At 36.1% G+C, this 20,276-nt stretch overlaps 1 protein-coding gene across 2 annotated transcripts in view; it reads right to left on the bottom strand.

Moving 5' to 3' along the window:
• ARVCF (ARVCF delta catenin family member) overlaps positions 1-20,276 on the bottom strand; it is a 303,201-nt gene that overhangs the window by 274,297 nt on the left and 8,628 nt on the right. For both annotated transcript variants that reach the window (XM_064522119.1, XM_064522120.1), the window contains exon 2: positions 4,408-4,476. The gene's annotated coding sequence lies outside the window, so the exon portion shown is untranslated. The remainder of the gene's footprint in view (positions 1-4,407; positions 4,477-20,276) is intronic.

Below are 20,276 nucleotides of genomic sequence, written 5' to 3'. Positions count from 1 at the left end.
CAAGACAATTTAGACACAATAAATAGCTTTAAGGCAGGGGTGGGGCAGAGGAAAGCAACGTTTATTAAATGTTTAACACTTAGTAAATGTTATAAAGTTTTTGCCCCAAAGAATGTTTTGAAAGTATTTACAATGGGAGGATAATACTGGAACTACAACACATCAAGAAAGCAGCAAAGGCAAATAAAATTGCCTGTCTGCTTTCATAATGTAAACTTAAGACTTTAAAGAAGAAACAATTAAAAACAGTCACCATGTATTGGTGCAGCAGTTGCAAAATGGCTGCACTCACATTACATCCATATCAGTTTTTGCCATTTAAAGTTAATTGAAGAAGATATGTCTGTAAGAGGGACGTAATAAGGAACAGGTATTTTTCAAATGAGGTATTTCTAAGATAATGCTTCATATTTATTGTCTACTTCTTTTCATCATGCAGGTCTCCTTTATCTGCTTGGAAAGGGCTTTAATGGAACTAAATAAAAGGAGCAAATTCATCCAACATTTATGCCTTGCAGATTCTATTATATGTTGCTGTAAGAAATGTAAATCAAGAGATTGGGTCTTAAAGTTTTATTCACTGTAGTTTTAATAGACCATGCCAGTATTACTCCAGTATTGCCAGAGATATCTCCAGAAGCACTGAATGAATACTAAGAAGGCCTACCAAGACTCTTCCTATGGAAGTACAGACTAAATGCTAAACTTTCAATCTCCGAATTGGATCCACATGAGGAAATTCAATATGGCTTCAGGGAATATGCCAGCAAAGATCTTACAGAGAAGTTAAATTGTATGTTTCCATCCTTATAAGCCTGTCCAAGTACATAAAGAAATCTTCTTGTAACTTTTAGCTAGTTGTTTCATAGAGCTTTGAGTATACAACAGCTATTTCTTATTTAGGAAGCTAAAAATATTAATTTGAAGAGTGGTCTAGAAATAAGGCTGGAGAACTGAAAATGATTTTGTTTGTTTTTTCAATTTAGAATACTAGAAAGACATTAAAAATGGTAAATAAAATGACTGGTTCATAATCCCTATCATATCAATGATAGGAAAGTGGCACTGTATTGAGCAGAAAGGCTTGGCAGTCAGGAAACAGATTTCATTCACAGAAGTAGTTTGGAATATAGTACAGACTTCAGATTAGTTAATTCTTTTATTCCATTTGCAAAATGGCAGAACCCCCCCCCCCGTAACCTTCTATATAAACCTGCTAAGTCCTAATCATTAATACTTCTTAAGTGAAGTGACAGCCTCATAATGATATTGACAGACATACAAGGTAATATTCTCCGTAATGTTTATATTATGAGCTGTCTTTTGCTTCATAAACTTGTCAGATATTTTATAGCAGAACAGTAATTCTTTCATTAAAAATGAGTAATGAACTTATGATCACTATGATCTTGATAGACACAAAATTATATCCTCAACAGTTACTTCCTATAAAACACCAGCAAACGGAAGAACACAGTACTCAAAGTATTGAAAGTCACCTTGGTTCAGTTTCAATATTAGGTGTGAAAAATAACTTTTATACCTAGGTATGGCTTCTGTCTTTCTGAGTGCTGAAATAACCCAATGGGCTCCTACTTGCATAGTTCAACCTTGTTTCTATTTTGGTCAGTCAGTAGCAAAACCCACATTTTGATCTTGTTAAGGATCAGAAGTTACATGTTGGTTTTCAGTATTAATGTGCTGAGCCATGCATAATTGCAGGAGGAGGCACACCTGAATATCCGGTCATTCCTTCCACACAGGCACACTGGTTTGCCTCATATGAGTTAACAGGCATTCAGCTCTTCAGCTGACCAGACCACCTAACCATCAGTAAACTGTGCCAGGCCATAAGCAGCACCGAGGCAAATTATCCAGGCTTTCAAACAAGTAACCATTATTATTTAGAATTCTAAATTGATTCCAAATGAGACTGTCACAAATATATGAAACTAAATCCATACATATTGAACCTAAGCATTCGATATCCCTTTGTAAAAACTACTCAACAACACCAAAAGCACTAGTTGTGTGGATGATAATGAAGGCAAAATTAAATCTCATCAACAAGTCTGGGAGGCTTGTATGACCATAACCAGATAATCACGTAGTGGTAAAATCCTCAGACATACAATACACAGAGTAAGTCATCTGACTTGGTAACGTAACGCAGAGATAAGGCAGCGCTGGCTGTGTCCAGACCAACCTCTGCATGCAATATAATAAAACACACTGATCTATAAGCAAAATAATTTTAGATAACTAATCTTTACAGGGCAATGATTTTTGAAGTTGTATGTATGGAAGAAAAGTCAACATGTTGGCATAACAGAAGCTGTTAAAACTTCTTCCTCCTACTCAGGAAACATTTTCTTTCATAATGAAGTACTACAATAGTTACTTAGGTTTCCATGTAGGTCTAGCTATAGTAGACTATTATAGTTGTTTTTGAAAGAAGGGGAAAAGCCTTCACATTTATATGATATGACATTACTCCCACTGAAAGCCACAGAAATTCTATTAGTGACCTCAGTGGGAGTAAGAGCAGGTCCAAATGGCTCCAGCTTTTCAGATTTTCCACTAAGATGTCCATGGTTTGAGGAAAATACAATTCTACTTTATCATTATGAGCAACCAACCAATAACCAATCAAAATAAGCCTAAAATTATTTTAAAAGGGAGCAGTCTGAGCCAATGAGTTGCACTTGTAAAGAAACTAACCAGCATACTCCAGGGGCTCACAAGCAATAAATTGAGAGCACCATCATTCTGAAAGTATATGGCTCTTCTGATTAAAGGTGACATATTCTTTAAAGCAAGTATACAGTGCATCTCACTCCTGAAGCAAACAAACAAACAGAAAACAACAACAAAAATCAGTCTTAGTCATGAGCTCTATAAAAAATAACTTTGGTAATGATCCCACAATTACTACTCTTCTTTCAGTGCAGAAGAAGCAGGGGCATTTTCAAAGTTGTAGACTCCCTTACTTCACAAATATGCCACAGAATAATAATAGGGTGTTCGTGTATCCACACACAGCCTCTAATTTGGTTGCCAATGGCTATAGAGCCTGCTACTTTTTCCTAATTTTGAACATGTATTGAGGCTGTTGGGTAAGAGAAAACTCTTTTCAGTTCCTGTCACTTTATTCCCATCCACCCCTGCAGTTATTTTCCTATGTTCTAAACAATACAAATTTCACCTGAGAATGACTGTTAGAGTGAAAATTCTCCTAAGAACTCTTCCACCTCATATATATTGTTTAGATATTAAGAAGCAGTTTTCCTTGTACTGTGGTACAAGGGGTACACTCCCCTTCATCCAAAACAGTAATTTCTCTGAAACACAGTTAGAAAGAGAATATTAAAAGAATCTTTTTTCTTTTTAAAAGTACAACTGTCTTCTGGCTTTAGTCATTTTTGACTAATCTTTTGACCTATGTTCCTTTATTTCAAGGCATTGATGTAGATGGCTTTTCCTTGCGTAAGGAAACTTCCATCTGGTTAGTTACCTCAGGAATGGCTCCCCAGGTCATCAGAATTCATACAAATTCATAAATTCCTTTGTCTTTGACTACGCTGACTGTACTGTTATGACAAGGGCCCTTCACTTAGAAAAGATAAAGCAGCAGCAGTATGAAGTGCTGCAGAAAGCCACACCTCCTATCTCACAAGTAGATAACCACTGAGTTTACGCCTTTGTTCACAAATCCAGCACATTCATGTGCCACGGACAATCACAACGCCTAGATCCCTAGCTGAATCACACTCGTTCAGAGCTCTAATAAGTAGCCAATACTTTGACTCCAGAACTAGCAAACCTCTGTCTGTCCAGGTAGGAACACCCTTGTAGTCATGGCTAGCATCCCTCCTTCTGTGCAGGCAGGTCATCAGAGAACAACCTCAAAAGAAGGCTGATGGCCCAACTGAGCACAGAACTGAGTGGCTGAGAGCAAGCATTAGGCGGTGGGGAGCCAGTTCACCTCTTATCTAAAAGCAGGACAGCAGCAGAACAGCACATTTTGAAAACATCCATTTATGAAGTTTTAGATACTTTATTATGACAGTTATATTATATGCAGTTAGCCATTACACATTTTGATGATATGGGCATTTGTTTTCATATAGTATTTTGCTATTCCAAGTAGACTAATTCAAACTCTTGCATATCTTAACTATATTCAGTTCAATGGTCCTATTGTCTGAGAAAAAGGCCACTAAAGACTATTACTAGAAAATGAATTTAGTCTTTCATCACTTTATTGTTGGCTAAAGAATGACAGAGAAGGGTAAGGAGTAAAATAGTAACCATTTTGCTTTCTAGATTTCATAGACATGAAAACATGTAAGCAATTAAAAAAGTTATATGTAATGAGAAAAAAAATTATGTTTTGACAACGCTTACCACCCGTTCAGGCAAGTTGTTAGTCTTCTTCCCTTGTTCATAAAGCAGAACTCAAACATATGGATATCCCTGAAAAACATAAGAGACAGATCAAACTCTGAATAGATACTTTGTCAGTGCTGGGACTAATAGCTTATTGACCTGAATAATGGAACATCTCTGTATATAGTCTCTTAGCCCAAACACTTGACAAAGCTGCAGTACTATCCCTTGTGCAAAACAGCAAAGACAAGACTTTCACTGGCCTCCAGAGTTACTGCTTTTTGAAACAAAAGTTCACAGCAGAGATTTCTTATTTAGTTTGAATGCTCCTAGAGCATGCGCATGCTTCTACTGAAGTCTCTGGATCACAAAAATAAATTAAAACTTTTTTTTCTTTTCTGTACTAAAAAGATGCAAAATAATTAAGATGCTTATCCTTGTTATCTCTTTTCTTAAATATAGTTATTCTGGATCATATGCTTTATTTCAATGACTTAACACTTGTTGACACATTCATGTAGCGCTTTTACAAGTAAACTGAGAAGCAAGACAATGATTCTTAATAGCCAGAATCAACCATTTTGTAGTGCGTTAGAAGAGCCCTGTATTAGCCACAGAATAATTTTGTGCATAAAAATAAAACTGTTTGCATTTAAAAAATGCACAAGTAGCATATGAACATTCACTGTATTTGCAAAAAATATTACAATTGAGAAGTATTTAGCTCAATAATTACTCCAATCATTTAGGTGCTATTTACCTTAGGAAAGAAAATAAATTAATCCTTCTGAAACAAAATTACTGAACATATCATAAAGAAAACACTGCTTATTGCTGAGCTAGCAGAATTTGTGTCACAAGAGAAAAGAGGATAAGAGGATAAGTTATTTGACCTTGAATATAAAGTCACTTTAAATTCCTGAATTCTTTAACAGAATTTCAAAAATTAAAAAGCATGATGCTTGCATGGTAGTACCGTAGAGTTCTTTATTATCATTGAATATTGGGCAAGACATACAAACAGAAAAATGTATGTATACCGAACGACAGCTATACCACTACAATGTTAAAGCACCACTGGCCATCAGTCCTTCTACTATTGGCTAGACTGGATTTGTAGGACAACCATGCCTACATACAGCATGTTCCCTAAGGGCAGTAATTTATGTAATTGATATCCCAACTGACTTTTTTCCCAGCTCAAAGACTGCTCACAAACAGCAGCTAAACTGAACCCACAAATATCAGTAACAAATGACTACCACTCAGAGAATGAGGAGATGGGAGAAATAGCTTTTTATACCATAGAAACTGATTTATTCCTTTAAGAGACCTAGAAAATACAAACAAAGCTATCTGCAAACTACTTTCATGAAGGAACTTAAAAAAAAAAAAAAACTTGAATTTTTTTTTTTTAAGCATTCTTTTTACTTTTTTCCTCCATTCTTGTAAGCCAGTCAGCATTTGGCTATCTTACAAAAGCCAAGTATTTCCGGTATGTGCCTTTACCCTCCATGGTAAATTTTCTGTCTCATTTCATAATTTACAAATTATAAAGCAACACTGTGTCTTAATATAGCAATTCCAATACCTTCAGAATGGTGGCTGATGAAAATTTATCCAATTAGTAAACAGGATGCTTTATTTATCTCCAGCTCTGATAAGTAAAATGCTTTTAAGTACTGTAGAACAAAGGAGAAATGCCATCGCAAAACGTACTAGCAAGTAAAGCACGTACATGGAAATTCAGTTAGTCACAAAAGGAAACTTCATTAAAGGGGTCATGTTGTTCCAGAAGCAGCACTGAAGGAGATGGTATAGACAGAAGAAATGCATGGAATCAGTACAAATCCAACCTCAGGCAAGGCTTGCCCCCCAAAGTCTCATTTTTATTAGCAATTCAGACTTTACCTGCTGAGCCCTATTAAGTAATTTTTCCAAAAAAAATAAATATACGCACCATTTATTTTAACTAAAAAGGAATGCAAACAGTGATAATAATCAGAAACAATATTAAACAGAGATCAGTGGGGGCATATTACAGAGAAAAAAGTCAATAACTTGGTTAAGTTTTAAAACATTACAGCACATGTTAAAAATAATTTTAGAAGAGCCATTCTAAGAAGTATGACAATTCTGTATGACCCACTTTAAGAACTTCCATTCTTAAGTGAAGTTCTTAAAATCCCATATTAAAAAACAAATAATCTGTGAGAAAGTATGGCCTATTAAAAAAAAAAAATCAGCATTAAAAAAAATCTCATTGAAAAAGCTGAATGGCAAGCTTCTTAATTCATATTTTCAATATAATGATGAAACAACAGAACGGAATTGTAGGCACAACCTTAAATCTAATATTTTTATTTTGTGTCCATAAATTCTTGAGCAGGAACAATACCCATTGAAGAAAATGAAATCCTTATTCATGTTAGATTTTTTCAAGGATTTAAAAATTAAAGTTTTCATTGATTTCTTTGACACCATATTTAGTGTCACATGCATCTGGTGAAAATCACACAAGTACTGACAAGCTGCTTCTTAAATATCACTGTTCAGGACTCTACAAGGCTGCTGTTGGTGTCACCTACAGGAGTCCACTAATAGCAAAAGTGAGCTGCTGGTATCAACCCTTTATTTAGCGTTGGACCAGCCGCAACATGGCCTTTCTGTATTACACAGACTGAATATGTGTATATGTGCACACTGAGATGCAAGTCTAACATCAAAAAGTTAAGGCTGTTTTAGAAATGATGACCTTTAAAACAATATACTTGGTCTTTATTTCTAAATTGGAACCATACAAGAGACCCTTACCAGACAAAGATCTTCACCATTAATTGAAGAAAGAATCACCTAAAACATCTAAACAAATACAGGTGTCCCTTATGACAGGGCCATGAGAGCTGGTAATGCAGCACACGAATAGGTATTACTCACAGGAAAGCTGTAGCAATTCTGTCCTCCGGACTCTAAATCCTGTGATGATAAATACTGTCAGAGAAATGAGGAAGTGATTTCAGCTTAAGTTTCCCAACAGTCACTACCATGGCTTTACTCAGCCTCTATTTTCAAGATCTAAAGGCTTTTATTTTTCCATTTGGTTCCTAAAAAGGCAACTTCATGCATAGAGTAGCAAAAATGCAGGCCCACCTACTTAGTCAGAACTGCAACAGCAAGATCCTTTCTGGAACCAAACCTGCCGACCAGCCTGACAAGTCTCATGTTATCAACGTGCTTTCGATATTCTTGTTTCTCCTTTTAGAAACAATTTTCTGTCACTTTAACAGACTCATCATTTCATGAGTCGAAGTGGCAGATCAGGAGGAGGAGAGGGCTCAGGATTCTGAGGTGGATAAGGTAGATCACACAGGGTCTTAATAAGGAAGGTTGAATTTTCAAAATTTAATATACAAGTTATTTTGCCACATATGAAATTCTAACATGAATGAAACACACCTCGCTGATTAAATTGACACACCACCAGTAACTGTACCAGCAAAAAAGTAGTGAAGTGCTTGTATTTTCACTTAGATAAAGTTATCAGTTGTTTATTGTTTTCAACCTTCATTCCAGTTTGAGGGATCTCCAACAAGAGTTTTAATGGAATTGAAGCCCCTGCTTAGCCAGTTTAAGCCAACTGACAATAGATTTGCTTTCCTCCACACCACTTGTGGACTTCTCCAAAAGGCTGCAAACCACTAATTCAATGCAAAGAGTAGCAGATTTGGGGTAATGCTCCCTCTTCACATATGCTTCCTCACAATTAAATCAGTTTCTGTTTTTTTGTCAGCACATATGATATTGGAACTATATAGTCTGTTCAAAGGCTGCAAGCAAGCAAACGCATTTTGATTTCAAGGTGGGTAGCTATCAAACGAACTCTATCAAATAGAACAACAACAAAAAACCCCACAACAACAGAAATCAGTCTTCAATTACAACTGATTACAACACTTTGTTGAGAATCCATACAACCCAAAAGAAACCTGTCTTCAGGAAAGATGGGGTGACCCCAGGTCAAAGACAACAGCCAACATTATATTCAGAACAGAGCGGAGATGTAGAGAATACTATCAAAGCTGGAACGAGGGAAGATGCAATACAGTTCAAGAAGGGAAAAAGCCCTCAAGTTTAGCTGAAGGATGTTTCCTTTACACACATCAGTAACAGGTGGCATGTCAAAAGAACTGAGACCATCCAGATACTTAATTGCCACTATAAAGTTTGGGTCATGACTGCTTTCAGAGTGATAATCTCTAAGACTCCTCATTGCACAGCAATCTGCTTATGATTTCTAAGGGACCTGGAAAGGCAATCAAGTGAAGTGTTTGCTGTAAAAACAAGATGAACATATGAGCACATGATAATAGTATAAGAACTAATGAGTGTATTGTGAGGGTAGATGAAGAGCTTCTTTCTATGTCACACAGACATAAAAACATATATAATAAGAACAAGAGGTAGAATGCTCAAAACTAAGGAAAGTAAATATCAAGTCTCTATTGATGTCACTTAAGCCTCAAATATAGATACTCTGCTACCTGTAAATGCTTGTGAAACCTAGCAGGAAGAAGTTATGACTACTTATAACTTCTACTGTGCAAGACTAACATAAATCTGATATAATCACATATCAATCTTTCACATTAAGATTCCATTTTCAGAAGTTTATTTTAGTTTAAGTTGTTGATAAACATTTGCTGCTTTGCTTTTTTGAGCAATGTAGCTCAAATGAAGTATGTTCCACATACTGGTAATCTTCACCTGATTAAAAAATAACCACTACTCAGCATCTGGCTCATAGGAAGAAAAATTCAAGTGTATGATATGTACACCGTAAGACGAACAGACTAGTACAGTTCTTGATGAGAACAATCACCTGGTGTTAAAACATGTCACTAACCTTTTGAGCTCACACATTCTTAAAGTTACAAGGGATGGGGATGTTATGTGGTTTTGGATCCCCTTTTGCTCAGCTCTATGGCACAACACTAGGGAAGTGAAGCAGCAACACAAGGGAACAAGCCTTCTAGGCTTCATTTATAACCTTGTTAGAAAAGTTTAGTCTGCCAAGCTCAAGGTCCCAAAAGGTCTGAATTTCTCAGGAACCAAGCCAACATTGAAACTAAAACAGCAATAAAAGCAGAGTTGTATTTTTAATTTGCCAAATAAGTAACATTGCTTAACACCATTAAGGAGAGAAAAAAATGATGGGAAAAGAGCACATCATCTAGGGATCTGTCATGAACTTGAACAAACTTCTTTCTAGCAGAGCACTTACTGAAAACTAAGGAGTATATACTCTGAACAACTACAGTAAGGACTATCTTAATAAGTCTCTTATAAATATTCAAAAGACCCACCATATTAGCGGTTCCCAACACAGTAAAGGGTGAAGGTCTCCCAAAGAACAGCTCCAGGCAAAATGCAGACAATTCTGGCTGGAATCTTATGCTGAGCCAACGCTGGCTGACAAGGGTATGACCTTCTACTGACGCTAAAAGTGACGACTTGGTTCCAAAACTGTTTGGTCACACATTCAACAGCTCATCTCATGGGGACAAAGCCAGAGTAAAACATGCTCAACAGATAACTCAGCTCCACAGATACAGGATTTCAAACAGGGGCTAAGCACATTTATTATTTTAGTGTTACAAAGATGTCCTCTAGGTGCTTTAATACAGACCAACTGTAGAGGTGAAAAGCAAGCACAGGTCTCCCAGTCCCAGGACCTAGCCACAGCACCACATTCACTACAGGATGATTGCACTGATAAAAACTGAGGGAGGGTAACACTAAGTATGTTGACAAAAAGCAAGCACTTAGCAGAAGTACAGCTCAATACAGCATCACATACAACAATACAGCAATTCCTGAGGCTGTTGAAATATGTGCATAAATAAAAGGAAATCATTTTTGTTTTGTTTATCCAGCCTAACAGACAAGACAATTGTGAATTATTTTAGCAACTCCTTTCAGCTTGTCCAAAACATTTACTGCCTATTGTTTTCATCTTTCCAGTTACAGACATGCCAACGCCAGACAATATCTGTTACAATCAACTTGGATTTACTTTTCCTAGCATCTGTCTTAAGTCTAACCTATAAAATAATACTGAACAAGAAACGGGGATGAGAAGGAGAAGGGAATCAAAATACCACAAAGATAAGCAGGCAGTTATTTCTTACTCTGAATGTAATAACAAAAAAACTCTAGAGGCCAAGATGTTCCAGCTGAGCTAAACATGGTTTCCGGCTGCTGTTACTAACCTGGTATTGTAGAAAAGCAATTGCAAATATTACTCAGGAAGTACAAAATACTAAATAGAAACAAAACAGATTATGAGAGAAACATGCATCTACTGGTAAAGCTGAAATTCATTAAAAGATGATATTCACTATTTTTGAAACCAGCTGTATAAAATGACACTGGAAGACTTTAAATTTAAATAAAACTTTGTAAATTCTTTATTTCACTAAAGGCAAAGGTTTGAGCGTAAGTGTCAGTTTCAGTGGATACAACATAGTCAGTAAAGAGGGTAAATTATATTTATCTAATCAGCAGGACTTTCATAGATGATGCCATTCTTCCCAGCCCAAGAAAGACTCCTATATTTTTAGCCATGGGAAAGTAGCTGTGAACCATTTCTGGAGTTTCATAAATGCAACTGCTAATAGATTCCTCAGAACTGTAGCCATAACCCTGCCTGACCCATGACTGTCTACTGAGCTCTCTCTTCACAGCTTTGCCCACATTGGGAGATTCACTGATGGGTTATATTTGCTGGTGTGAAACATAAAAGGAGACTGCCTTGCACCCCAGAAACTCCTTCCTGGACTTTCTGCCCTTTGCATCACCAGGATCCTTGAAGCTTTGCTTCTTCTTGTAGAAGACAGAATAATTGAAGGATATTCAGTTATTAAGTATCTTCTTTTCACAGAATCACAGAATGGTTGGGGTTGGAAGGGACTTCTGGAGATCATCCAATCCAACTCCCCTACTCAAAGCAGGGGAAATTAGAGAAGGTTGCTCAGGATCTTGTCCAGTTGGGTTTTGAAAATCTCCAAGGATAAAATCTGGGCAACCCATTTCAGTGTTCAATCACCCTTTACAGTAAAATCTTTCCCCTCCATCAGATTTTGAATAAAATAAGATTTCTCCACACTGTACCCATCAACATATATTAGACTGTGTTGCCTATTGAAGTATTCCAGATCAGTGGGAGCTACCAAAAAAAAAAAAAAAACCAAAAAGAAAAAAAAAAACAAAAAAAACCCACACCCATCCATAATGAATTCTGACCATGACAATGAGCTGTATAACCATGAATTTTACTGAACATGCCTGCATGCATTAGTAATGACACAGCATGGCCTCTGGGTCCAGTAATGCAGGGGACTGGATTCTGTCATCTTCCAGTGACTGCTCTAAATTCCCTAGTCGAAGAAGGATCCACAAAGCAGGCATACATTTTTTCTCCTGGATATTTCACCTACTTTTAGCCTCTTGGTCTTTGTCTTTGTTACTGTATGTGACCAATATTTTTTTTTCAATTTCATAATCTAAAAGGTATTTTAAATACTTAGTTTCTCATAAAGAATCTACTATTGAAGTGCCTTGCCTCCAAAAATACATGCAAGCAATTATTCTGAGGTAGAACTGGGAGAAACCTCTATAAACTCAAGATTTCTATCAGAAATCAGTCACTTAATATCATGTGAAACGACAAGAATGCACAAGCACTTTTTTTTTGGTTGTTATTAGAAGAGTCTCAAGCGACATTTGCTGAAAGAAGGACAATGTTAAGAGGCAGTGAAGTGTCAAATGTCTCCCAAGAAGTCAATGCGGTGCATGATTCTCCTCTCAAACACATCAATAATTCAAGTGTATTTGGTGAAACTACACCTGTGTTGAGAAGAGAAATTAATAACAGGCTGTTAAACACTAATACTAAAATTCTGTAATTGTTACATTTGTTCATAATTCCCGAGTTTTATATTCACTAGAAGGAAGCTTCTTGTGAGATTTATTTTCCCCATTAGAATTCTCCAGCTTGGTGTAAATATTTTATATTCTCTGCAGCTACTAAAGTCACTAAATAATCAATCATGCACCCGAAAACAATAACAACCACACCCTGAAATAGGCTGACTGATTTTTAATTACAGCTATACTCATTCTGGACTCCCCGCAAATTGTGCAAACCTGTAATCTGTAGCTATGTTGTTTTAGTAGGATCCTCCTAATTAAACTTCTTTTCTTAAAGTCAGAAGACAGTGACATGCTAAGCCCACTAGTTCTTTGAAGAATGTCCTAGTACGTCAACTGGTATGTATTTATAAGGATTTTGTGATCTGTTTGCCAGAAGTAAGGTAAATTCTGTCAACATTTCAGATGCTTGCAGTAATGAAAAACAAAGCAACAGGTATTGATTCTATTCACATCAGTCTCAAAAGTGGTAAACAAAATTATATTCTCTGCATAATAGTCTCACATTTAAATGCAGATATATTAATATAGTCAGCAGAAAGATGACTTAAATCGAACACTACATGAAATTCTGATTTTTCTTAATTGAGCTACTATGAAAACAGTAAAGTGAGATCTCTACATCACTTATCCTTATGAATTTATGTGACTGCAGAAACCCTTTGAAGATCAGGACTCTTTCTGTAGATTATAGATCCAAAGTTTGCCTACTTCTGATTCAATAGTTCTGTTCTTAAACTGAGATACCTGTATTAATCTTTTTGAAGCTTTTATAATCCCAGAATATAATCTTGGTTTACCGCTTCCAAAAATTACTCTCTCCTTTGTGAGACACCTGCTTTCCTCTAAACTTCACCCTCTTTCCATAGGAAATAGTTATGTTTATTCTGGAATTTTAATGACTTTTTCCCCCTCTTTCATAGTGCCTAGACAAACTACACCCTAGTTTGTTGTTGTTGGGTTGGTTTTTTAAGACCTCTCAAGGGCTAAAAGGCTTTCTCTGATAGGTTTAGCTTTCTGTATCATCTGTTGAATCATGCAGTACAGTCACATATGGGTTGAATCTCTAGCCTTCAGCCTCCTTTACCCAACTATGTTATTGCAACAGACAACTCCATCTGGCACCTGTAAACTCTTTCACCACAGGGATCAGTAGCCAATTTGTTTGATAAAGTAAAACACAACACTTAAAAATGCAGCATTAATTATTTGTTAACTCACAGGTATTAAACCTGTAGCACAAAAGGCAAAATCCAATAAAAAGCCAATACACACCAGTCTTACTCATACATACATCTTCTATTGCCAACTTTTGCAGTTTCCTCAGTCCAACTAATGCCCATCTTTTGCTGGAGAAAACACCTTAGAAAACACCTTCACTTTCTCTGTTCCTTTGCCAGGATGTCAGCATTTTCCTAACGCTACCTGTGTAGTCTTAGTTCACATAAATCTCTCCCTCTTTTTCAGACGTATGGTCCTGAAATAGTGTTACTCGAATACTCTCTCATACTAGCTTTACTAAAAGAGAAACGTCACCAGGACTGAGTAAAGGAGCAGTATACTCTCTCTTGGCTATTTTGTTTGAATATTTGTTGAGATATTCCCTATCTTTAGTGCCTGGTTCTTTATGTAAACCTCTATTATGTCTGACTGAAAAAGCAAAACACACAGTATAATAGATTTTATCAGAGAAAGAAAATTTTCCTTCCAGAGAAAAAAAGTTTCCTTTGCAAGGTAAATATTTTTTTTTCTAATAAAGGTAACAGGTAGACCTAACCTGAATTTCTTCAGCAGAGAAGGAAAAAAAAGTATTAGTCAACTATACAGTAACTCAGAGATCAACACTATGTGCTGTGAAAGAGGATAAAGTAATACTAGGATGTAATAGCGAAATATTTCCCATAGAAGGGGGGAATTACTAATGCCACTATGCCCATAGTAGATGAGAACAGAAGAACTGCATCTGGTATTCAGCATTCTTAAGAACCATATTAGAAAAAGATTGACTCGACTAAGTATGAACTGCTAGAACTATCAGGGAATGGACAGACCATTTTACGTGAGGAGACTGCTAAGAGTTTGGATTACTTAGCCCAGCAAAACAAAGGCTGAATGGGGGTAGAACTGCTCTAAATATACTAACCATGCAAGTCTCAGGGACAGAGAAAGGCCACTGAAGCGCAAGAACGTATTGGTATGAACTGGCTAAATAAAAATAAATAAATTAGAGTATTGAGAAGTTTTCTAACCAGCAGAACGATGAAGTCTTGCGAAGCAGATGTTATGCGGAAGATACTTAAAAGGCAGAAGAACAGCAGAACTGCCCAGATTCAGAGGAAACCCCACACAGCTAACCTTCAGTCAAAGTTCCAATGTGAAATCATTTGCTTACTGTACAGCTCAGATTTCTGTGATGACAATGAAATGATATAACATGCTGGTAGTTTGAAGGATATACTTTCAGAAATTATTACTGTATCTTACTTTATTCTCCTAAAAGACCAAAGCCAGCCACCTGGCTGTAAGAATGCAGATGGAAGTTATATCATTTATACAAATTCATATTTGAAAGAAAAGGAAACAGTGTTTTCCTTACCTGTAAGAAAGAGAAGGAAGTGCTAAACTCGGACTACTGTCGTAGACCTCAGAGGTTCAGTGGTGCAGCTGACTCAGGAACCACGATAAATGCTATGGTAAGTACTATACTACTACAATATGATACAAGCATTACCCAGTCTGTCACCCGATGTCCCAGGAACAGTATCTGCAGTCTATACCTTTAGCACAACTAAGTCTTAAGAAATAGGATACTCAGAAGTAAAAATGGGAAAGAGGCAACTGAAACAAACGTGTTCCAAAATTAGCAGAAGGGACTGAAATGAAACCCAAGGTCTCCTCCCTTTACTACATAACATTCCAGCTTGAAGCAATGATTTTAAATGCTACGTGGACAAATCTTGAAAAAGATGGACCAGATAATCTGATAGGTCTTTATGCTCTATGATTTAACTTGCTATGACTTGATTTTCTATCACTCTAGTTCCAAAGTTTTTCCACTCAATGCTGTATCTATTTCTTTACAATTCATTGCAACAATAGCTTTTGCATCATATTTTGGCATTACCGATTGATGTGGCGATTTCTGCAACTTAAGATTCATCTCTATAAATTAACGTTAAACTGCTTTTTCTGGATGAAAACACAGAAAGAAAGAAGTTAACTTCATGAAAACCTGTACATAGTCTTGTTCTGGCCTCAAGTAGATGGGAATTTGGAATATTTCCCTCTCCTAATAAGGAAAGAAAATTCACACCAGCCACTGTCTAAATCTAACAGTTACAAAATCTCCCTACTGAAACACAACATTTCAATGTAGCAATATAGCAAATGTGAGATTAAACGGTTATACTTACTTTCTTAAATTGAGGTTAGTCATCTATTTAGGAAAATCATGTAGATTATAACATGAATTGGTCTGCATCTTTCAAGCCTGCTAACCACAGCATCAACTTTAATACGTTTGTATGATCCAGAAGCTTGAGAAAGGAAGACGCAAATATCAGTTAAGAAAACTAGACAAACTGTGAATTCAGTATTTTCTAAAGGTAACTTCAGATGGAAAACTTGCTGCATTTTAAAAAGAGGCATTGTGGTCCTTCAAATATTGAGGCATAAAGTGAGGTTAAAAAGGTATAGAATGTGTAGCTTTGCTTTCCAGAAAAAAAAGTTTCTTTGTATGGCCCCCTGCCTTGGTTATATCCTTCATAAGTTTCAGAACATTTAATTTGTGAAACTTTCAAGTTCTTCCCATTCTTTTGTGGCACAAGGCACAAAGAACTGGCTTTTATTTATTTTTAAATTCAGCCAGAGAATGTGAAGAAAATTGTTTGCTTAGGACAAAGATTTAATCCAGGAGAAAGGGAGAGAATACAAGGTCAAAATAATATGAGAAAGTAAAACATCTTGAAGGACAAGGCTTAACACATTCACAGTACGATTGGCCAATGTTAAGGTTACCAACATCACTACCCTCCTACAGAGGAGGAAATGAGAAGAATTTGCTAAATATAGATAGAGTTGTTTGGAGGGATGCCTGTCCTTATTTGCACATTCATCTATTTAATTGTGGGCAATATAGCCCACTAGACAGCCTGAAGCAAGTGTGAATGTTCAATATTCTCTGGATTATACAATCTCAACTGGAAACTGGACTTATACATCTTAAAATAGTATAAACAGAAACTTTACATTTTGAAACTCTTCACTTTCATAAGTACCTCTGGATTTCTTTTACTCAGGAATGTATTGAATGCCCCCAAACCTGCATACACAGTTTTAAACAAACACACTGGAAAGGCCACAGAATGCCAGCATTCACTGTATGACCTGAAGTCTTCCAACTCCCATGCATTTCAGGAGCTAATGAGACACCAGTGTACATATATATACATTTATATTTGGACATCAAAAAATACCCCAAAATAAGCAAAGTAAAAATCAAGCTACTGTTTTATGCTAAAAGCTCTTCTTAGTTTAATAATCTGGGGGATTAGACACATTTTTCTATAATTAACCTGCAAGTCGATTCCCTAATAACTTCAATATTTTAATTCTTTAAACATATCTGCCAATACATTTTACCAAACTAACACATCTTTATTTTTAAGTAAAGCTGGAACATCCATTAAATCCAAAAGAAACAAGTCAAAAGGAAGTTGGTACCTGTGGTCTAGATCTTTAGAAGGATTGAGAAACCTACTTTCCTGGGTTTCAGTGACAGCATTTTAAAGAAATAAGGGAATTCAACAGGAGCTGGGTGCCTAAATCCCTTTAAGAATCTGGGCCTAAGCTCCTAAGGGACCACTGAAAGTCTCAGACAACATATCATCTTATCGCTAGATTGCTCAGAGGTTCTCTCATATTCCTTTTATTCAAAATTGAATCATCACTGATCTGCCTTCAAATGAAATTTGAACATGTCAGGCTGCAAAACTCATCAGATCCTTGTTAGCAGAAGATCCAACAGCTCAAGAAATACCCCTGTGAATTTTCTGTCCCCCCTTTTTCTGTCTCAGTAAAAGTACAATGATACCTGTCCGCATGGTGGGGGGAGGAGGGAAGAATTAAGACTTCTCATTGGGAAGAGAGTAAGTATTTTCAAATGTCAGGAAACATTCCTTGGAAAAATAGTATCCTATATTACCTCCTGATCATTTAAATGCAAATATTTGCTTAGCACTGAAGAGATTAACTTTTATATAGTCAATAATACTTTGTGCTTATGTTAATTTCTGATTTAAAAAAAAGATCACAGATAACAATGCAAAACAAGAATTTTATTATTGGGCTGTAAGTCACTAGCAAAGTTGCATTAGATCTTCCTGGAGAGCTAATGAATACAGCAAACCTCAGTACTGCTTAACATCAGTTCTTCAGTCTCATAAAAACCTAAAGTTTCTGAAATTCTGAGTTATTGTAATAATGTTTCTCTGCTTTAAAACAGAGGGAAGTGTTTTGTGGGGTCAGAAATGAAAAAAGGTAGTTACTTCCTTGAACAGATAGATGAGCCTGGGTTGCAATTCAAAAACTTCACATCAACACAGTACCTAGCTTGTAATAGCTGAAGACTCCATTTATCACCTACAGGAGCATGTCAGGTTGGGGGCGGGGGGGAGGGAGGGAGGAAGAACCTAATGTGGCAAATATTATTCCAAGAAATACCTTCTTTGAGAATGTGTGTTTTCCGCTGATATTTTGCCATATACAAAAACACTAGTGAGTGAGCTCCTGAATAATGTCCTAAGAAAACTGTCTGAGGAACACCATTTTGTCTGGGCTATTATTTGTCTTACTTTGGTATTGTTATCTCAGCATCCGTTCACCGAAATAAGGAAGCAAAAAACAACCAAGTATGTAAAGTATTATTATATCAAAAAGAATGTAATATCCCACTAAGAATATGGTTAAATTTACCTCAAACAAGGTATGGAAAGGTTTCACTAAACAGTCCTGATGCTGAGCTTCTTAGCACCAAGTCCTGAACATTTAAAACACAGATCAGTCTTTTTACACCATAATTGTTCCTAGAGCAACTACAGTTTTGGTATAATACCTATGCTAAACAGAAGATAGGCAAGAAGCAAGATCAAGGAGTTAACTAGGAATTAAGGCTTTATTTAATAATCCAAAGTACAGTAAAACTGAAGACATTCATATTCCTCTGGACTACACTGAGGTTACTCTGTTGACAAATTGTGGGTGCTTTGGATATAAAGATCATCAGAAATAGAAGGCTATATTCTAATGTCTGCAACACTAGCAAACTTGAGTTTTCTATCTGAAATTCAGATCAAGAATCTATAATATACATATACATTTGTATAAATAATAGAACTTGAAGTTTAGTATACACTTCACATGACAAAATTATTTGTGATACATTGTTGAGGTTTTCTTACCATGCTTAAAACCCATGAAGGGATTTTATTCCATTCAACATAATCACACAGTAATTTTCCATTGGACTCATGGCTAATCATCTGATCGACGAAATAAACAGAGAGGTGCCAAGTAAGGCATGTCCAGGAAGATAGATACTACTTTTTAAGGAACACACTTGTTTCAAAATTCCTGGTCATTATGTGCATGTGCTGTTCAATTTCAATGAGTGTAGGCTTGCAAAAGAAAAACAGAGGACAGCAACAATCTTTTAAAATGTGTTCCTCAATTAGAGAGAAAGATGTATCAGTAAAATTAAGAAAAAATTACATTCCAGTTTAGGGACAGAACTGGAATGATGATTACTATTAAAGAAATACTGGAAAAGATTCAAACTTAGAGACTGTGTGATTCAATAAGCTTCCATTGTTACATTGCATTCAAAAAACAAGATGTCTTACCCTCCATCTCTAAGCATGACCTCTGGAGAGGGAACATGGTTTTTTACTTCCATTATCTTTCTGCCTGTGGTAAGGAAGTACCTTGGTCCTAAATCAGGACCCACAGGAATTTAGCAAGTGCCATTTCTGTTTGTAGTAAAATCTTCAATGTGTAATTTACATACTGATATGTCATCATTTCTTGGTATTTAACTTGATAACAGCTTCTCTAAAGTAGAGATTTTATTACCTAAATTATGGAAGTAGCAGACTGGGGGTAGTGGAGACAGCATGAATTTCTGAATCAATACAAAATATGTCCCTCAGAGTAGTTGTTATTCTGAGCAGGTGTGTTATTGATTATAGTCATAATGGTCTCACTTTAGCGGCTGTCAATAACTCACTACTTGTATTGTCACACTGAATTAAAGAAGAACCAAACCAAAAATATGTGGAGAAGTTATACCAGCATGGCATGACCCAGCCTGTGGCGCAAAGCGGAACATTGCCAGTTTAAGTCAGCATTCATGTTTGACACTTCACTTGACATTACATTGATAAAATAAAGTCAAATGTGATATTTATTCAGACAGAAGAGACTGCATTTTAAGGATACCAGAAAATTCTCAAGTTTAGGGCTACTGCATACAGTAAAACTATGTTTTTAACACATTGGGACCACTATTAGGTGTACTTATTGACATGTGAAACTGAAACAGAGTTTTATTGGGGGTTATTGCCATTTTACAAATCACATGAATAAGGCTTCCTTGCATCAGACTCAGAGTTCTACTAGGAACGTCACACTACTTCACTTTTTTAAAATAGGGTTTATTTCTAAATCAAAGCTTGACAGCAATATACAATAGCTGTACTGTATTTTTACTAACTATAAGTCAGATTTGTGAAGTACTGAAAAGTCAAACATAGATAACACGTTATCGTCATGGTTGTATTAAACACACTTGATACTGTTGTATTGTTACCATATATAAGCATTTTTCTTTCAAATACTTCAGA

Source organism: Dromaius novaehollandiae, chromosome 17, assembly GCF_036370855.1.
Source record: "Dromaius novaehollandiae isolate bDroNov1 chromosome 17, bDroNov1.hap1, whole genome shotgun sequence".
NCBI lineage: Eukaryota > Metazoa > Chordata > Aves > Casuariiformes > Dromaiidae > Dromaius > Dromaius novaehollandiae.
This window is presented reverse-complemented; position numbering and strand designations above follow the sequence as displayed.